Here is a 20,081-nt window from a genome sequence, read left to right on the forward strand (position 1 = left end):
CAGAGAATGAGCGCATGATGCTGTGATCTCATCCTGTAGAGGGACATTACTTTGCTGGCTCCCACACTTGAAGCAATTTGAATTTCTCAGCAGCCATACATCACCCATTTTGACAGAATTTGCAGGTTTATTCTTTATTCCAAGCCTAATGGATGAAATGAAACTTGGTGAGCTCCCAGAGTTGGACAACCTTCAGGATGCTGAGACAGACCAAATGAAAGAAGAAAGTCCTTGTTTGTCTTCTCCAAAACACAGCACTCCCAGAACCTGGGGCGGGATCCTTTTGTTTCAGTGAAAACCCAAGAAAGTTGTAAACCAGCAAGTGGTCTCTATAATGACAAAAGTTCTGAGATTCCAGAAACTTTGGTTCAGGCTTCTTGTTCCTCTAGCCAAAGAAGATGGCATTTAAAGTACAAACAATACCTGACCCTCACCATCTAGCAAAATGACTTGCAGTGCAAAGTAGAATCTCAATACAATTGGCTTATGCCTGACTATCTCCAAGAGAAAAGATGCATTAAAAGCTCAGTTCTAATTGTTAGGGTTAGGTTTCTTTGTTCTGGGTTTTGTTTTCTATTTGTTTAATTTAAAAATCATTTCAATTTTCTTTGATTAAGATTGTGTTTAGGACTGATAGTCCTAAATCTAGTCCTTTTGTACTTGTTTCTTTAGAATAACATCGAATAACAGTTTTTAATGAATGAATCTTCAAATGCACCTATTAAATGTACCATTCATTTTTTTCTAAACCTGCCTGAAATATATTAATTTCTTATGTAAAGTTATAAGCATATTCTATTTCTTAGCAGACCATAAATAGGATAAAAACATCTCGTATTTGTTTTATACATTCTAATTCTGACATTGCTTCTGATAATGATTGATGTGTGAAAATAGATAAAGGTCTTTGACCTAGATAAAACAACTTTTAAAGGTTGAGTTAGATTTTTAGATCAGATTCTATATTTTGCTTCCTCAAATAAAAATCATATTCAATAGGAAATCTCATAAACATCTGAATGGGGTGAAGACGTTGTTTCTCTTAACTGAATTTTGCTTTCTTTACTTATTAGTTAATCTCAGCAAGGATGGCGGGCAGGACCGGTGTGGAGTTGGTGTGTATTGATGTATTATGAAACATTACAGCTGAGCTCTATGGCCCCTGGGTTGAGGTCAAGTGAAGGTGGAAGAGATGACTTCATTCCAGTTCCTGCCAGGAGCTCGATATCTGATGTCGACTGCTGACAACAAGCCAAGTGAATTCACTAACATTTGGACACTGTACAATAAGTTTGGTGCCTCATGTGGCTGCCTAATTGCTCTGTACACTCCAGATTAAACTACTTATGAAAGCTGAGGAGTTGTCAGGAGGATTCAAATATTACTACAAAGGAAAAGAAGTGCTTAGTTTTATTCACAGACAACCTTGTTGACCTGACTCAGGTATATGTCTGAATACTAAGAAATATAATGGACCCATGCACTATATGTGAAGATGATCAGTTCTGTCCACATAATTTGTTTGTTTATTTGTATGCTGCCCACCCATTCCCATATTTGAATAAAAGATCCCTAAGCACAGAAATGGTTGTTTTGTTTACAGCTGTGTGTATTCCCCATATGTAGAAGAGTCCAAGGCTCATAAGGGGCACTTAATAAATATTTACTATATGAATTATAAATGATGAAAATAAGAAACATTAAACTCAGTTTCCTGGGTACCACTAGGTAGAAAAAGGTTAAGAATGAACTGTGAAGGGTTACAGAATGGTATCACCTGTAAGTGGAATATCACCTTCAGAAAAGATCTGATATAAATATGCCAAAATGCTCAGCTCTAAAAACAAACAATTAAAAAAAAAAACAAAACAGAAAAAAGCCATCAACTACAGTTAAACAGTTGTGGGATATGATATAATAAATATTTTTCACAATTTGTTAGAGTACACACCATGCAATTAAAAATTATAAATGACCTTGATTCACATAGAGAAAAATATAAAAGTATTTTCCTTCTTGTTTTGTCTTTTAGGTTAATTCTTTCAAAGCTAACTCTTTGCTGTCTTATCAACTAAGTCTATGTCTCATTTTAATCAGAAATGGTTCTAAGAACCACTTTTTGTTACTGTTGCTTAATTCATATTGCATTGAAAGCTATAAATGACAGTTTCAGATTATACAATGCACATAGGCAAAGGTTTAATATTTAATGATATATTTGATTAATTTATTCAAGCCCATCCTGATTTTAGAGTCCAAATTATTTAGATGAAAACACTTTATTGATTAAATTGACCAAATAATCCTAATTCTTTATTTTATTTAGCTTCTTTTTATAAACTTCATCCTTTGCAGACTATAGAAAGTGTCCTGACACATATTATATTCTAGATCTTATTCACTGATAAAAATATATTTTCTGTATCTTGTACTATAAATTAAAAATTCAGAAGTTGAACTTCCATTGATTTTTCTGAATACATAAATGGCAATGCCAAACAAATGATAAACAGACAAAATATCAACCCTTAATCTTACATGTTGACACTGACACCGTTAGAGCTAAATTATTTCATTGGCAACTATTTGGCAGTTAGAGATATTTTTTTGCTGTTGTTCTCTATCCTAGACTCAACATGCTTCAAGCTTCCACTGAATCCACAGCCTCTACAGGAAGTAGTATAACTGAGCAACCAACACCCAAAAGCATTTTTTAGTTTTTATTTTACAATGGAGTACAGTTCAGATGGTAGAGAATCTGCCTCCAAGGCAGGAGACACGGGTTTGATCCCTGGGTCAGAAATATCCCCTGGAGAAGGGAAGGGCAACCCACTCCCATATCCTTACTGAAGAATTCCATGGAGCGAGGAGCCTTGCGGGCTGCAGTCCATGGGGTCACAAAGAGTTGGACATGACTGAGCATGCGTACACACAAGCACACATAGTTGATTTATAATTGTGTGTTAGTTGCAAGTCTACAGCAAAGTAATCAGTTATACGTAGACCTTCTTTTTCAGAGTCTTTTCCCATATAAGTTATTACAGAGTACTGAGGAGTGTTCTTGAAGAGATTTCACAGTGTAAGAATCTAGAACATTTTATAACCCATTTCTAAAATCTTTTCCCTAAACTCCCCTCACACCATAAACAAGGGTCTGTTGGTCTCCTCTCCATTCACTTATTAGTTCACTTGTTACAGATAAATATGTGGGCATTGTCCTTGGACAGAAACACTCTTCTCTCTACATAAAGTCATACGGCAAGACTAAATATAACTCTCTGAATCTCTGTTTTCCTCCAGTGGGATGATAAGTGAGGAGAAAGAGGTCTCTCAAAAATCATACAGAAAAAGATTATGAAGGTTCTTAGAAGGCTGTCAAACTCAGATGTTATTTGAAATACCTAGGGAATTTATAAAAGAAAAAAAAAAATCCCATCTAAGGCTTTTCTTTAATGTTTTTGGATAAGCTATTCTTCCCCAAACAGGCTCGGTGTACTTTCTCATTCCATTCCTTTGTCCTGAAGTGTCCTCTCTCTAGACTGTGTTTGTGTCCTCTGCCTTACGGAATAAGGTCCCTCATCATCTAGGCTCAGTGCAAAAGGAACCAAGCTCTTTCTCCAAAGCTTTCTCTAATTCTTCTAACTTGGGTCATTTCTCCCTCTTCTGGATTTCCTCGGCATATTTATTTGGAGATCTATGACCTTTAAACATTTCCAACCTATTTAGCAGCTTCCTATGTACAATGGACATGGGTTTGGGTGGAATCCAGGAGTTAGTGATGGACAGGGAGGCCTGGTGTGCTGCGGTTCATAGGGTCAAAAAGAGTTGGACACGACTGAGCGACTGAACTGAACTATGCACTTTAGACAATAAACACTTGGAACATTGTAAGTATTATCTATATTTGTATCCTCCATCTTAGCCAGATGAATGTTCTGTATGCAATGGGCTGTCAATACATGCATAGTGAATACAAACTGAATAGTATCACTCTCTTTTCCAAGGAAGGAAGAGCTAAAAAAAAAAAATAGAGTTTAGCGGAATATCTTTTTTCATATCTAGCCAGTCTGTCTCCTTTATAAAATAAAAGTCTGGAGATTCAGCCTATCTATAACTTAAAAAAAAGAAACAACTGAGAAAAAAAAAACTGATAATGGCAGCTATAAACCAGCTGTTATACCTTTTAAGCTCCAGGAATTCTGCATAATCTGACTTCCCAGGAATCTCAGAGCTGTTGAATGTGTGGTTCCACAATAAAATTCTGAACATCAGCATTGAGGCTGGTTAGTTAACTGATCATTCAGGCTCTACTTCTCTCCATATTCTGCTTGACTCTTAGCTAAGAAACAGCAACAAAAAAAGCTGAAACTAAAGCTCGGGCCAAAGAAAATAAAGGAAAGGGGAGTTTCAGATGAGATTTTCACTTGAAATTATTTGCATCTTTCAATTATAAAGCCATATGACAAACATCCTAATCAGATCTTTCCCTTAAGTAATCTGAATTCACCTAAACGTTCTTATTTCCTTGTTTCTCTGGTCATCTTTATCTGAACCTGGTATAATTTTGCTGTCTAATATACTTCACTAGCAGCAGCAGCAGCCATTTCACAGGCTTCCCCAGGTGGAGGGAGTGGTAAAGAACACGTCTGCCAGCATAGGAGGCATAAGAGATGCTGGTTTGATCCCTAGATTGGGAAGATCCCCTGCAAGAGGGCATGGCAACCCACTCCAGTATTCTTGCCTGGAGAATCCCGTGGACAGAGGAGCCTGGCACGCTATGGTCCACAGGGTCGCACAAAGTCCGACTTAACTGAAGTGACTTAGCACGCACTGCAGGTAGCCATTGCATATTACGCTAGATACTGTGTTTTAAGAGAAAATTCCTTCTTTCTTATGGGTTAATAGTCATATCCAGGTCACAGTGAATTAATGTTAAAGCTCAGCTTTGGAATCCAGGTTTTCTGTTTCCTAATTTAGAGTTTTGTGTAAGTGAAAGTGTTAGCCACTCGTCATGTCCGACTCTTTGTGACCCCATTGATTATAGCCCACCAGGCTCCTCTGTCCATGGAATTTTCCAGGCAATGATACTGGAGTGGGTTGCCATGCCGTAAGTGGTAAAAATCCAGGTACCATAAAATATCAAGCTTCCTTTGTAAAACCTGATTCCATTAACAAATAAATCAACCCAAATGGAATTTTTCCAGGACATCTAGCAGCCAAAGCCAGAGATGGAGTAATGAGACAAATGTAATAAAATTTAAAATAAAGCTAAGGAAAACAGCTTGGCAATTCATCAAAAGGTTAAAAATAGAGTTGCCACATGACAATTCTAAGTTAAGTGTTGCTCAGTCTTGTCTGACTCTTTGCTACCCCATGAACTGTAGCCTGTCAGGCCCCTCTTTCCATGGAATTCTCCAGGCAAGAATACTGGAGTGGGTAGCCATTCCCTTCTCCAGGGAATCTTTCTGACCCAGGGATTGAACCCTTGACTCCTGCATTGCAGGTGGGTTCTTTGCCATCTAAACCACCAGGGATACTCCCAATATATTTTAGAGAGAAAGAAACATATTTTCACACAAAAACTTGCACACAAATGTTCATTGCAGCATTATTTAAATAGCCAAAAAGTGGGAATAACTCAATGTTCATCAACTGATAGACACATAAAGTACAGTATATCCATACAACTGGATATTATTCAGCTATAAAAAGGAATGAAGTACTGAATGTGTCCCAGCATGGATGAATCTTGGAAACACTCTATCAAGAAAGAAGTCACTCACAGAAGATCAATATTGTATGGTTCCAATTACATGATGTATCCAGAATTCTACAAATTTAGAAAGCAGTTAGTGCCTGCATGTTGCTGGTGGGGGTAGCATAAACAAGTTCCAGGGAAATGTGGAGTGACTGCTAATAGGGATGCATTTCTTTTCAGTGTGTCAAAAATGCTCAAAAGTTGATTGTGGTGAAGGCTGTCCAACTCCATGAATACATTAAAAGCCCTTAAATCACACACTTTAAATAGGTGAATTGTATGGTATATAATGGAGAAGGAAATGGCAACCCACTCCGGTATTCTTGCCTGGAGAATCCTGTGGACAGAGGAGCCTGGTGAGCAGCCTTCTATGGGGTTGCACAGAGTCGGACGCGACTGACGCACCTTAGCAGCAGCAGCAGCATGGTATATAAATCATTTATCTATAAAGCTATTATATATTTACATAAATATATATTTTATATCTATAAAAGATAAGCGTTAGGGGTTTAAAACCCAACTGATTCATTTATCATTACCATTCTTTCATTCATGTGTATTATATTCGCTTCCCTAGACTAACCTTTCCCGACACTGCTACCTCCCTACTTCCCTGTCAGTGTCTAGACCAACAATATCTTCACAGCACTCCTTACATTTCCTTCAGGGCACAATTCACATTTGTAATCATCCTGCAGTCTTTGTTTCCAAGTTTATTTATGTTTAATTGGAGGACAATTGCTTTACAATATTGCATTAGTTTCTGCCATAAATGAACAGGAATCAGCCATAGGTATACATGTGTCCACTCCCTCTTGAAGCTCCATCCCTCCTCCCACCCCATCCCACTCTAGTTGGTCACAGAGCGCCGAGTCTGAGCTCCCTGATCCACACAGCATGTCCCCACTGGCTATCTATTTCGCATATGGTCATGTATGTTTCCATGCGACTCTTCCCATTCCTCCCACCCTCTCCTTTTCCCACGGTGTCCATGAGTCTCTTCTCTATGTCTGTGTCTCCACTGCTGCCTGGCAAATAGGTTTATCAGAAACATCTTTCTAGATTCCATATATGTGTGTTAACATACAGTATTTATTTTTCTCTTTCTGACTTACTTCACTCTGCATAACAGACTCTAGTTTCATCCACCTCATCAGAACTGACTCAAATGTGTTCTTTTTATGGCTGAGTAATATTCCAATGTATATGCATACCACAACTTCTTCACCCATGCATCTGTCAATGGCCATCTAGGTTACTTCCATGTCCTAGCTATTGTAAATAGTGCTGTAATGAACACCGGGGTACATGATCATTTTCAATTATGGTTTATTTGAGTTATATGCCCAGTATGCTCAAAATTGCTCATTGTTAGATAAATGCAAATCAAAACTACAGTGAAGTATTACCTCATGCCAGTCAGAATGACCACTGTCAAAAAACCTACAAACAAATGCTGGAGAGAGTGTGTAGAAAAGGGAATTCTCTTGTACTGTTGGTAGGAATGTAAATTGATATAGCCACTATGGAGAATAGTATGGAGATTCCTTGAAAAACTAGGAATAAAACTACCGTATGTGTGCCTAGTCATTCAGTCATGTCTGACTCCTTGTGACCCCATGGACTCTAGCCTGCCAGGCTCCTCTGTCCATGTAATTCTCCAGGCAAGAATACTGGAGTGGATAGTCATTCCTTTTTCCAGGGAGTCTTCCCAACCCAGGGGTCGAACCTGGGTCTCCTACATTGCAGGCTGATTCTTTACCATCTGAGACACCAGGGAAGCCAAAAACTACAATGTGAGCTAACAATCATGCAGTCTTTATGACTAAGGCATGACGCCTGTTTTGGTTATAGATGGTTTTCAGGAGAATCATGATGTTCCTGATGTTACATGCAAAGTTTCTTTGTGTCCATATACATTTTCTGGGAGACTATCTATAGCTGTTATCATAATATTTTAAGGCAGTCCATGAGCCTCTGAATGACCATTAGCCTTTGATCATAAAGCCCCCAAATGCTAGTGAAATTTAAAACAGGGACTGTTTACTTTTTCACTGTCCCCATCTAACCCAACATCAACTCCTATTGATAATAATCCTTAAATATTAACTGAATGTGCCCTCATGTCTCTAATCCCATTTCTATTGCTTTGGATATTGCATTTGTAATATACTACCTGTACCAATATAATAACAGACAAACCACTCTTCCCGCCACCAGCAGAGAGGTGCTTACAATCTTACTCAGTAAATGAGTCATTTGTGGATGTTATGCAAATAACACTGGGCTGACTATCATACGCATATCTGCAATTATTAGTTTTACTTTCTTCCTTTTCAGTTAGTACAGGCAAAAGAAGCAATCAGATTCCTATGAACAAAGACCATGATTAATCATCTCTACCCATGTCTGGAATATTTTAGATGCTAAATAGTTTTTGTTTAATTGAATAAAACTGTAACCCTAAAATATCAAATATGTGCTTTGCATAAGGGAGAGGTTTAATAATGTAGAACAAATACATAGCATATTTCTGTATGCTATGTGTTCATGCATATTCTATGTGTTCATTACTTAGGCTTTCTTCAAAGCTCTCCTGGGGGGGAAAGGCAAAAGCCTTGAAAGCAGCAGGGGTTTACTTCTACATATGTTGCTTTAAGAAATTGATGTGTCTTAAAACCAAAGCCAGTTCTCTTAGCACAAAACAACCCCCACTACACACAGTGCGGAGTGGATGAAATTTAATGTAGTGCTAGAAGTAGCTACCCTGAAATTGCCATCTTGTTCCAAGGAGATTTCTAAATTATTTTAATATTTTATGTAAATTTATAATATCTTGAATTTTAAAAGTAGTTTTAACAATAATTTTTACTCTATGTAGAATTAGCCCATTGAGTTCATTCCATTTTGCTTTTTCTTTAAAATCTTTAATATATATTTAGTTGTGACTTAATAAAGATCTTGTACAACAGAACCATGGACGCTTAGTAGCTGCTCTACTGTGGTGCCACAAGCAGCATGAAGGGCTTATTTTGTTTTTGCTTCAGGTTTCTCGTTGACTAATTTCCAGAGGAGTTTAGCTCAGATAGCTAGATTTACTGTGTATCCTTTGGTACATAATACATTTTCAAGCCAGGTGTTAAATGCTTAGATTTGAAAAAGCCCAACATATTATTTTAACTGAATATGATAATAAAAAGACACTGTATATCTTTAAAGAGCAAACCAGTGTTAGGTGATCAGTGTCCAGTCACTTTGCATTATATAAATAATACACACAATAAACATGGTGCACTTCCAACTTCCCAAATCACACTTTGCAAAATGAACCCCAAGCCATCCATCAGCCCTGGAAGAGTGTTCAGCATATTTTCCAGATGGAAATTTCCTTCCTGACACCTGATACTTTCCATTCAACCTTTCACTAGCTGTTGGTTTTGGGCAAATCTTTGAGGCTTGATTATATTATCTGTGAAGAGCTTAATGTCATAACTTGTATCAAATCATGGAAGCTGAAGCAGATCAAATTATTGAGGTTCTTTGAATTTCCAGAATTTATTCAAAAATATGAGGTTTAGTACAATAAAGCTAGTTTCATTAAGATAAAAAAATAAAATGGAAAAATCAGTGGAAGGAGCTGGTGACCACTGGGAACTGAACATCTTCAAAACAAAATCTAAAGTCTGTCCCTTTCCCGCCAATGTGACTGCCATTGACTTAGTTGTCCTAAAGTTGCTGGGGGAAAATATCACTAAACTCTGGTTGACATCCCCCCAAAAGATTACCTGGCTTCTCAGCTTGTTCCTGGTAATGACTTGGATGTACTCCACTCATCTGCCACTTTTGACCCTCGATACCCACACAGATCCCTAAATGACTCCTAAGTTTCTCAAAGATAATATTCTCTCTTAGAGACCATCCCAGGGGAACTCCCACTACTCGCCACCTGCCGTCATCATCAACACATATTTTATGAAAATTCAACCACTTTCACTGTCTTTTCTCAAGGCTTGGAGGAGGAGGAAGACAACTTCTCTTCTCATTTCAAGGACTGTAACCACTGTTTAGTTATGAGCCTATTTTGGTCTGCCTCCTTTAAATATATGCCTTTCTACGGATAAAGATGATGTGGTATATATACGCATACACAATGGAATACTGCTCAACCATGAGAAAGAATGAAATAATGCCATATGCCGCAACATGGATGGACTTGGAGATTATCATACTAAATGAAGTAAGTCAGACAGAGAAAGACAAATACCGTATGATATCACTTATATGTGGAATCTAAAAGAGAACACAAACGAGCTTATTTACAAAACAGTGCTGTGTGTACTAAACCCCTTCAGTGGTGTCCAGCTCTGTGTGACCCTATGGACTGCACCCCGCCAGGCTCCTCTGTCCATGGGATTCTCCAGCAAGAGTAACGGAGTGGATTGCCATGCCTTCCTCCAGGGAACCTCCCCAACAGATAGAGCCTGTATCTGCTACATCTCCTGCATTCCTAGGCAGGTTCTTGACTCACAGGCATAAAGAACAGACTTGTGGTTGCCAAGGAGGATGGGGAAGTTATGAATTGAAAATTTTGGGTTAGCAGATGCAAAATATTATATCTAGGATGCACTGACAACAAGTCCTACTGTATAGCACAGGGAACCATATTCAGTATCTTACTATAAGCCAAAATGGAAAAGGAAAAATATATAGAACACTAGATGGGTGAATCTTTTAGGTTTGATTCAAGGTTGAAATTCTTGGACTCACAAAAATGGGGAGAAAATATTTTATGTGGTATGGAGTAGTGAGGGCTTCCCTGGTGGCTTAGACAGTGACGAACCTGCCTGCCAGGCAGGAGACCCTGGTTTGATCCCTGGGTAGGGAAGATCCTCTGAAAGAGGAAGCAGCAACCCACTCCAGGGTTCTTGCTTGGGAAATCACATGGAAAACAGAGTCTGGTGGTCTACTGTCCGTGGGGTTGCAAAGAGTTAGACATGACTGAGTGACTAACATGCACATGCATGTGAACACACACACACATATGGAGCTGTTGAATTTTCAACCCAGGATCCTGGGAAAGATGCCATTTCTGGGTACAACATTCTAGATTCTTATAGCTGGCATAGGAGTAAAGAGGGAGGTACTTGGGTCTCTGGCTCCAGCTTGAAAAAATGCTTCAAATATTATGATCATATATTATCAATGAAAAACAAATATATTTATTTTTCAATTTCAAATAACATTACACGAATACTTCAGATTTTGTATTTAACAAATTGGGCATGGATTTCAAAGGTTTGAGAAATATCTATCTTTTCTAACATTTAGACACATTTTCAAAAAAGAATCTCATTGTTAAACCAATTTTTATTGCTATATCAATAAATAGGGAATTTTTGAAAATTGGTTTAACATAAGATTATTTATTTAAAAAGAGAAATACAAGTATTTTTAGTTATTCAATGAAACAGCATTAATTCCTATTAGAATTTGAGATTGGAAAGCAATCTCATATAGAACTGACTTCCATAATATGATTTGTTAAAACAAAATTCTTTCTAAAAGGGATCTTGACAAGAGACTTTCAGGTTCACATGGAACCTGAATAATCTGTTATAATCCCTGACCTAGAATATTCATGGAGTTCTCATAATGTCATTTCTCAGGAAGCTCTGCAATTGTATCTAATCTTATGTTTTCATATCTGGTGTCCACAGGCGATAACATATTTTAACATTTTTTAACATTTACAGTATTGTTGTGATTGAAAGTGTTTTACTTTTTAGCAGCTCTAACGTGAATTTAATTTAGATAATTTTTAAAGCAACTACAATAAAAGCGTTCCAACAAGACATTTTGGTGAGCAGATAAGGAAGAAGGTTAGAGTAGAGAACACAAGTGAAGGAAAGTGTAAGCATATATGGAAAATATTTATAATGCATTTTTAATTGGGTTAAGAATTTATAGTGGGCAGCAGTGTAACTCAGATCCTAAATGTTACAATATTATTTCCCAAGATGACTCAAACTGCATTTTTGTACTTAAAGGTATTGTGCTTGAATTTAATTTTCTTGGCATTGAACCTGCTTTCTTGAAAGCTTCTTTAATCAGCAGGACTTCAAAGTAGAATTAATTCTCAATTATCTGTACCAATAAAGAAAATAAGAATAGAAAACAAAAATTATACCAGCAAAAGTAAGTAGCATTATATAAAAAGGAGTTAGTAACTCAAAATGGATTACAGTGAACCTAAATTCAAGAGCTAAAGCCATAAAACTTCAAGAAATAAACATAGGTGTAAATCTTCATGACTTTGAATTAGGCAATGATTTTGTAAATATGACACCAAAAGAACAAGAAGCAAAAGTAAATATAGATTAACTGGACTTTAATCAAAACAAAAAAAATTTATGCATCAGAGGACACTATCAACAAGGTGAAAAGACAACTGATAAAATGGGAGAAAACCTTTGCAAATCATTCATCTGATAAGAAATTAAGAACTTGGAATATAAAAAGTACTTGGCATATATAAAGAATTCTTATAATTCAATTAAAAACAATCCAACTGAAAAATGGGTCAAGTATTTGAATAAACATTTCTCTAAATATGATATAGAAATGGCCAATAAGTACATGAAAACATGCTTAGCATTGTTAGTTATTAGGGCAATGCAAATCAAAACCATAATGAGATACCACTTAACACTTGCTATGATAGCTGCATATTTTTAACAAAGGAAAATAGCAAGCATTGGTGAGGATGTGGAGAAATTGGAACCCTCATATATTGCTGGTGGGATTATAAAATGGTGCAACTACAGTGGAAAACAGTTTGACAATTTCTCCAAGAGTTAAGTGTAAATTTACCAGATGACCTAGTAATTTCACTCCCAGATCTATACCCAAGAGAACCAAAAACATATGTACATGTAAAAATTTGTACACAAATATTCACAGCAGTATTATTTAGGGTAGCCAAAATGTGTAGACAATCCAAATGTCCATCAAATGATGAGTGGACAAACAGAATGTGTTATAGCCATATGATGGAATATGATTCACCCATAAAAGGAATGAAGCTCTGAAACATGCTCCAATATAGATGAATCTTGAAAACATTATGCTAAGGAAAGAAGCCAGTCACGAAAGGCCACATATGGTATGCTTCCATTTATAGGAACTGTCCAGAATTGGCAAATCCACAGAGAAACAAATTAGATTAGAGACTGCCAAGGGATAGTGGGGTATGGGGGAGTGGAATATGTGTGGGTCTTTTTGGGGGTGGTGATGAAAATATTCTGGAATTGGATAGTGGTGATGGTTGTAAGCCATTGTGAATGTACTAAGAGTCACTGCATGCCTTAAAAAGGTTAAACTGGTGAATTTAGGTTATGTGTTTTATATCAATAAAATTTTTTAAAGTGATTAGAATGTTGTCTTGATTCATCTTTATGAAGGCAAGAAGAAACATACCTTTAAGTGGTTATTACTTTGTAATTAGTATCCTGATATTCCTAGTTAGGCCTCTGATAAAATGCTTCATTTAAGGGTTTGCCCTTCAGCATGCAGTGTGTAGGTTTGATCTCTAGTCAGAGAGCTAAGATCCCACATACCTCACAGTCAAAAAAACCAAAGAACATAAAACAGAAGTGATATTGTAAAAAAAAAAAAAAAAATTGAATGAAGACATGAAAAATGGTCCACATCACATCAAAAAAAATCTTTTTAAAAAGTCATTGTTGATAGATCATAATGTACCCAAGTCATAAGGACTATTTTCTAGTCAAGAGTTCCATCAGGAAAATAGGCACATTTTAGATATTAGAAGTACAGAAGGCATTAATATAAAGAACTTTATGAGTTTTAAAAAATGAAAAATTTTCTGGAAGACTTTGAGTAAGATGGGTGTTAGTTCTTCTTTAAATTTTTGGTAGAATTCAGCTGTGACAGAAAATTGCAGAAGAAGGTAAACTCCCAAACTCATTCTATGAGGCCAACATCACCATAATTCCAAAACCAGACAAAGATGCCACAAAAAAGAAAACTACAGGCCAATATCACTGATGAACATAGATGCAAAAATCCTTAACAAAATTCTAGCAAACAGAATCCAACAACATATTAAAAAAATCATACACCATGACCAAGTGGGCTTTACCCCAGGAATGCAAGGATTCTTTAATATCTGCAAATCAATCAATATAATACACCACATTAACAAATTGAAAGATAAAAACCATATGATTATCTCAATAGATGCAGAGAAAGTCTTTGACAAAATTCAACACTCATTTATGATTAAAACTCTCCAGAAAGCAGGAATAGAAGGAACATACCTCAACATAATAAAAGCTATATATGACAAACCCACAGCAATCATCACCCTCAATGGTGAAAAATTGAAAGCATTTCCCCTGAAATCAGGAACAAGACAAGGGTGCCCACTCTCACCACTACTATTCAACATAGTGTTGGAGGTTTTGGCAACAGCAATCAGAGCAGAAAAAGAAGTAAAAGGAATCCAGATAGGAAAGGAAGAAGTGAAACTCTCGCTGTTTGCAGATAACATGATCCTCTACATAGAAAACCCTAAAGACTCTACCAGAAAATTACTAGAGCTAATCAACGAATATAGTAAAGTTGCAGGATATAAAATTAACACACAGAAATCCCTTGCATTCCTATACACTAACAATGAAAAAACAGAAAGAGAAACTAAGGAAACAATACCATTCACCATTGCAACAAAAAGAATAAAATACTTAGGAGTACATCTACCTAAAGAAACAAAAGACCTATACATAGAAAACTATAAAACATTGATGAAAGAAATCAAAGAGGACACAAACAGATGGAGAAACATACCGTGTTCATGGACTGGAAGAATCAATATTGTCAAAATGGCTATTCTACCCAAAGAAATCTATAGATTCAATGCAATCCCTATCAAGCTACCAACGGTATTTTTCACAGAACTAGAACAAATAATTTCACAATTTGTATGGAAATACAAAAAACCTCGAATAGCCAAAGTAGTCTTGAGAAAGAAGAATGGAACTGGAGGAATCAACCTGCCTGACTTCAGACTCTACTACAAAGCCACAGTCATCAAGACAGTATGGTACTGGCACAAAGACAGAAATATAGATCAATGGAACACAATAGAAAGTCCAGAGATAAATCCACAAACCTATGGACACTTTATCGTTGACAAAGGAGGCAAGGATATACAATGGAAAAAGACAACCTCTTTAACAAGTGGTGCTGGGAAAACTGGTCAACCACTTGTAAAAGAATGAAACTCAAACACTTTCTAACACCATACACAAAAATAAACTCAATATGGATTAAAGATCTAAATGTAAGACCAGAAACTATAAAACTCCTAGAGGAGAACATAGGCAAAACACTCTCCAACATAAATCACAACAGAATCCTCTATGACCCACCTCCCAGAATATTGGAAATAAAAGCAAAAATAAACAAATGGGACCTAATGAAACTTAAAAGCTTTTGCACAACAAAAGAAACTATAAGTAAGGTGAAAAGACAGCCCTCAGATTGGGAGAAAATAATAGCAAATGAAGCAACAGACAAAGGATTAATCTCAAAAATATGCAAGCAACTCCTGAAGCTCAATTCCAGAAAAATAAATGACCCAATCAAAAAATGCGCCAAGAACTAAACAGACATTTCTTCAAAGAAGACATACAGATGGCTAACAAACACATGAAAAGATGCTCAACATCACTCATTATTAGAGAAATGCAAATCAAAACCACAATGAGGTACCATTACACGCCAGTCAGGATGGCTGCTATCCAAAAGTCTACAAGCAATAAATGCTGGAGAGAGTGTGGAGAAAAGAGAACCCTCTTACACTGTTGGTGGGAATGCAAACTAGTACAGCCACTATGGAAAACAGTATGGAGATTTCTTAAAAAACTGGAAATAGAACTGCCATACAACCCAGTAAACCCACTTCTGGGCATACACACTGAGGAATCCAGATCTGAAAGAGACACGTGCACCCCTATGTTCATCACAGCACTGTTTATAATAGCCAGGACATGGAAGCAACCTAGATGCCCATCAGCAGACGAATGGATAAGGAAGCTGTGGTACATATACACCATGGAATATTACTCAGCCGTTAAAAAGAATTCATTTGAATCAGTTCTAATGAGATGGATGAAACTGGAGCCCATTATACAGAGTGAAGTAAGCCAGAAAGATAAAGAACTTTACAGTATACTAACACATATATATGGAATTTAGAAAGATGGTAATGATAACCCTATATGCAAAACAGAAAAAGAGACACAGATGTACAGAACAGACTTTTGGACTCTGTGGGAGAAGGCGAGGGTGGCATGTTTCGAGAGAACAGCATGTATATTATCTATGGTGAAACAGATCACTAGCCCAGGTTGGATGCATGAGACAAGTGCTCGGGCCTGGTGCACTGGGAAGACCCAGAGGAATCGGGTGGAAAGGGAGGTGGGAGGGGGATCGGGGTGGGGAATACATGTAACTCCATGGCTGATTCATGTCAATGTATGACAAACCCCCCCCAAAAAAAAAATAATAATAAATGAAAAATTGAGAAGACTAGGGTGAGGATACAGGAAAGCCATAACTGTGTCTCTAGAATGCCACTGGTTTCTACTGAATCAGGACTTCCCTGGTGGCCCAGACAGTAAAAGAATCCACCGGCAATGCAAGGGACCTAGGTTAGATCCCTGGGTTGGGAAGATCCCCTGGAGAAAGGAATGGCAACCCACTCCAGTATTCTTGCCTGGAGAATTTCATGGACAGAATAGCCTGGTGGGCTACAGTCCATGAGGTCGCAAAGAATCAGACATAACTGAGCAATTTTCACTTTCAATTGAATCAGGGAGTTACTTGGGACACCCAGGTCAGGAACTGTGGCAAATTTCAACCACATGTCCCAGTTTTCTGGAGTCCTTGGGCAGGCAATGTGTGGGGGCTGCTGCAAACCTCCTGGTTCCCATGGCCCACGCTTCTGTCCAGAGCTGAGCAACTTTCTTTAGCAGAATGTAAATTGCAACTAGAATCCTGGCAGCAAGAGAATCTGAGAGATATAGTTTATAGCTTGCAGGTCTTGTAAATAGGGAGAAGAAGAAAGAAGTAGGGTTATATTGTAATCTCAAAAAATAAAATAAAATCTAGTACATTTTCTTAGAGTTAACTGTAGTTAAAATGTTTAAATCCTCACAAATGTGATTACTGAATTGTCAGAGATTAACCTCAATCAATCTGGATGCTAATTTCTCACAAGAGTTATGGAATTAATATAACCATTTAAGTTTATTTGGAAGCAAGTTTTCTTTCCACCAGTTCTTTATTCTTTTAAAGGAAATTCCATTTTCCCCACAGCAGTGGACCACCAAGTCATCAAGCAGACATCTAGAAGACAAAAACTGAAATGAAAGCTAGATTTCTTAGTTCATTTCAAGCTTACCATGCAGGGTCTTTATTTTGTTCTGTTGTTTTGTCTTTGATGATGATTGTTCTCAGTCTAAATTTCTGGAACAACCTGACTAATCTAAGTTATGTAGGAACCTAATATCTGAAAGAAGAACAAATATATATGGAAGAGATAGGGTTTGAGTCAATATTCAAGTATAGTAATTGTTAGATGAATTCCCTAAAATGAATTTTGGTTTGGAAAGATTCACTTCCAGATTAGCTTAAGAGTTACTATTTTCATGATTTTCTTGAGATATATGTTAAATGAAATCAATTTACAACATATTAAATTAAAAACTAAAAAATCAATCTCTTCACAACAGATATTGGAAGGCAGAATTATACTATTATTAGATGTTAGACAAAATGGGGACTGATTCTCTTAAGTTACAAACTGTAAAGATAACTTCTGCATGGGTTCTCTGGACAATATAACCTTGTTATAGTTGTAGTATTTCCCTTATGTTTGGAATAGAATGTTTCCAAATTATTTTGGACAAACTTTTAAAGGATGAGCTAGTTCCAGTTTACTTAGGCCATAAATAATAGAATCAAGAAAACTTATCTGCTTTGAATCGTGAATCCTTAAGTCAGCATGAGTGCTAGCTAATATTTAGAATTTTATTTTAGTCTCTTTGAAGAACCTAGGATAATATTTTGGCTTTTTCCCTCTACAGAATGACCTCACTGTTGGCTCATGAAGTAGGTGAAATAATGCTAATAATTCACTGAAGCTATTTTAATATAAACTTATTTGAATTGGAAAACATTTCAGGTAGATGAATTTCTTGTCACTAAACATGTAAGAGAAGTTATAGAGTAACGTTACTAATGTAGTATTTGTTTTTATCTTATACTCTCAAGACTTGCTACCACAGAGTAAATTTTCAAAAAAAAAAAAAAAAAAGATCAAAAGAAAAGAACAATTAAAAAAAATATATCATGTGAAAGTTACCTCAAAATGGATCATTAATTAATTAGAACATTTCACAAATAATTTCCCACCTTGAAAATAAAAGCATTTAAAAGTCTATGTCAAAGTTGAAAACTTAGACAGCTAATTATTTAGATAATTAAAGAGTGTCTAAAGACACTGAACCATTTGTTCACTATATTACAATATTAGGCTAGATGTAAAATAAGAAATGTGTTAACCAATTGTAAAGTATAAATATTGCTAATGGGTGCAGTGTCAATGAAAATATATCAGCCAAGATCAAAATGACTTTTCTTGTAAAAATTTAAATTTCTGGAAAATTATCATATGTTAGCCTTCCAACAAATGATAATCTTGCCTACTTTTACTTTACATTTAACATAACATTTCTTTCTAAAACATAGACTCTGTCTTAATAAGGATTATGGCTTATTACATCTTTGGATAATATGTATTATTTTCTCTTCCATGGCATTTATTATTACTTCTTTATGTAGTCTTTATTATGGGGAGAAACAGATTAGTTCACAAGCAAAGATACATATAACAAGTGTGAAAAAGAAGGAGAACTTCTGTATCCTCTTTCAGAATGAATGAATCACTAAGATTCATCATTAGGACCAATTCTTTTCAAATTTCTCACTCAGAAGCTCAGAAGCTCCATGAGGATTGTGTGAAACTCTGCCCCGCTGGTAAGGAATCTCTTCCAGGAATATTCCTATATTTGTCAGCCCCTACTGTTAAAAGGAAACAATTTTAAAATAGAAAGACTTGAGAATTTAGTCAAACGCATTCCTGACAATTCAGAAACTGTCATTAAATTTGACTACCTAGCTAACACACAAACAAAAATAATGTGACAAGACAGGAATAGACAATGGAATTATTAAATATCAATCTGTCTTTTAGAAGACGGCTTGGAAATAATGTTTTGTCAGGTTTTAGAGTTAAATGAAATAAATCTTTTTCTACTTGAAATTGTCACTACTGCCCCTGCATACCTCACAGGATTTTGATGAGACTCAGTCATGAACCAGACTCAAAATTGAGAAAAAGAGCATGATTCTTTATTTAGAAATGAATGTAGAGAGAATGGGGGTCACAGAAATATTAGGGAGACATTTCCAAATAGGAAAAGGAGTACATCAAGGCTGTATATTGTCACCCTGCTTATTTAACTTATATGTAGAGTACATCTTGAGAAACGCTGGGCTGGAAGAAGCACAAGCTGGAATCAAGATTGCCGGGAGAAATATCAATAACCTCAGATATGCAGATGACACCACCCTTATGGCAGAAAGTGAAGAGGAACTAAAAAGCCTCTTGATGAAAGTGAAAGAGGAGAGTGAAAAAGTTGGCTTACAGCTCAACATTCAGAAAACTAAGATCATTGCATCTGGTCCCATCACCTCATGGGAAATAGATGGGAGACAGGGGAAACAATGTCAGACTTTATTTTTGGGGCTCCAAAATCACTGCAGATGGTGATTGCAGCCATGAAATTAAAAGATGTTTACTCCTTGGAGGGAAAGTTGTGACCGATCTAGATAGCATATTACTTTGCCAACAAAGTAATGCGAAGAGTTGACTCATTGGAAAAGACCCTGATGCTGGGAGGGATTGGGAGCAGGAGAAGGGGACGACAGAGGATGAGATGGCTGGGTGGCATCACCAACTCCATGGACATGAGTTTGAGTAAACTCCAGGAGTTGGTGATGGACAGGGAGGCCTGGTGTGCTGCGATTCATGCGGTGGCAAAGAGTTGGACATGACTGAGCGACTGAACTGATTAAAGAATTCAACAGTGTCAGTAGCTGCTGAGATGCCAAAGAAAGAAAGAACAAGCTGAAGGTTTTGGTGACATGAGGACTGCTGATGACGAGGGAAAGA

The sequence above is a fragment of the Muntiacus reevesi genome, chromosome 13 (assembly GCF_963930625.1).
Source record: "Muntiacus reevesi chromosome 13, mMunRee1.1, whole genome shotgun sequence".
NCBI classification, from domain to species: domain Eukaryota; kingdom Metazoa; phylum Chordata; class Mammalia; order Artiodactyla; family Cervidae; genus Muntiacus; species Muntiacus reevesi.